General features: G+C 61.8%; 1 non-coding gene across 1 annotated transcript; it reads right to left on the bottom strand.

Annotated features, from left to right (window-relative positions):
• Positions 1-588: 588 nt before the first annotated feature.
• LOC115034577 lies at positions 589-746 on the bottom strand. Its single transcript, XR_003839927.1, has one exon. It is a non-coding gene; the product is annotated as a 5.8S ribosomal RNA (ribosomal RNA).
• Between the last annotated feature and the right edge of the window lie 1,453 nt (positions 747-2,199).

Raw genomic sequence — 2,199 nt, 5'->3', positions numbered from 1 at the left:
CCTGGCACCATCTGCGGGCCATGGCCCCGTTCAAGGGAGACTTGGACCGTCACGTGCGCCCCGGCAACGAGGCCGGCCCGTACGCCACAACTCTCATACGTGCCGCGACACAAAAGTGCGCGGCGAGATTCGGCGATGGGCTTTTCCCGGTTCGCTCGCCGCTACTAAGGGAATCACGGTTGTTTTCTTTTCCTCCGCTTATTAATATGCTTAAATCCGGCGGGTAGTCCCGCCTGATCTGAGGTCGGAACGTATCGGTTGTTTGTTTCTTAAATTACACGGCAGCCTGCGGTCCGCGCTCCGCCCGTACGGTGACCGCCCGCGTCCGCTTCTCGGAAGCCGGAGAGGTCTCGTGGACTCTCAGCCGGCCCGGCCGCGCTCTCGCGCGGCGGGCGGACGGGGACGTGCCGTTTGACGACGCGAGAACCCGTGACTGTTTGCCGTCACAACTTGGGACGGACGACCGGAGGCGGCCGCGCGAGCGGCTCTCCCCGGTCGAACCGCCAATCTCGCACCACCGGAGCGGCCGACGGGCGTGCCGTCGGACGCCTGCCGGCGGCGCATCGGTCTGGCCGAGTATCCGGTATACGACCCTCAGACAGGCGTGGCCCGGGACCCGCGGGTCACCGAGGCCGCAATGTGCGTTCGACTGGTCGATGTTCGTATAACCTGCGGATTACACGACGACGCGCAGATAGCTGCGGTCTTCATCGATCCACGAGCCAAGTGATCCGCCGCTCGGTGTCGGTTGTTTTTTTGTTTTGTTCGACGAAACTTCTACGGCCACGCGCCGTGCGCGGACGCACGACTGGGCACGTACGGTCTTTCGACGTGTTAACCATCTTTCGGTCGACGCTCGGTCGGGGGTCGCGGCGCGCGGGCGGTCGTCGAGCGAGTCGGCGAGCGCACGCGGCCACGGGGTCGGATGAGGCGCGCGCGAGACCGGCGAGTGCCGCCGGTACCGCGGGCCCGTCTCTAATGATCCTTCCGCAGGTTCACCTACGGAAACCTTGTTACGACTTTTACTTCCTCTAAACGGCCGATTTCGGTCATCTTCGCGATCGCGCGACGACCCAGCCCCCGAGGGGGCCGAATAACGCGCGTCCACTCCGAAGACCTCAATGCGACCGTTCAATCGGTAGTAGCGACGGGCGGTGTGTACAAAGGGCAGGGACGTAATCAACGCGAGCTGATGACTCGCGCTTACTGGGAATTCCTCGTTCACGTGGAAAAATTGCAAGCCACGATCCCTAAGCACGAAGGAGGTTCAGCGGGTTACCCGGAAGCCTGTCGGCCCAGGATTGTTAAACACGCTGATTCCTTCAGTGTAGCGCGCGTGCGGGCCCAGAACATCTAAGGGCATCACAGACCTGTTATCGCTCAGTCTCGTGCGGCTATGTTCGTCCGCCGCCTGTCCCTCTAAGAAGAGTTTAAGCTCCTGGGAGCCGGCGGTAGCCCTAGTAACGTATCGTGATCCGCCGGCGACGGCCGCGAACACGGCGCGCTTCACCACGGAGCCCGACGCACGACGGACGCAGGCCGACCGGAGGTTGCCCCCCGGCCGACATACGCCCGCCGAACGCCGGGACGCGGATGGCGCGGCCGCGCCCGACGACCGCCGTGGACGACGGGCGAACGCGTTCGGGGATACCGGGCCGAGCCGACGGGTACGCGAACACTGACGGCCGAAACCGCCAGCGCCGCGCACACGCCGACCCGGGTTTACCCGCCTAGTTAGCAGGACAGAGTCTCGTTCGTTATCGGAATTAACCAGACAGATCGCTCCACCAACTAAGAACGGCCATGCACCACCACCCACCGAATCAAGAAAGAGCTCTCAATCTGTCAATCTTTCCGGTGTCCGGGCCTGGTGAGGTTTCCCGTGTTGAGTCAAATTAAGCCGCAGGCTCCACTCCTGGTGGTGCCCTTCCGTCAATTCCTTTAAGTTTCAACTTTGCAATCATACTTCCCCCGGAACCGAAAAGCTTCGGTTTCCCGGAAGCTGCCCGCCGGGTCGTTAATGAAACGCCGGCGGATCGCTAGCTGGCATCGTTTACAGTTAGAACTAGGGCGGTATCTGATCGCCTTCGAACCTCTAACTTTCGTTCTTGATCATACGAGAACGTACTTGGCAAATGCTTTCGCGTCAGTTCGTCTCGAGACGATCCAAGAATTTCACCTCTAACGTCTCGGTACGAA

The sequence above is a fragment of the Acyrthosiphon pisum genome, unplaced genomic scaffold (genome assembly GCF_005508785.2).
Source record: "Acyrthosiphon pisum isolate AL4f unplaced genomic scaffold, pea_aphid_22Mar2018_4r6ur Scaffold_132;HRSCAF=516, whole genome shotgun sequence".
NCBI lineage: Eukaryota > Metazoa > Arthropoda > Insecta > Hemiptera > Aphididae > Acyrthosiphon > Acyrthosiphon pisum.
This window is presented reverse-complemented; position numbering and strand designations above follow the sequence as displayed.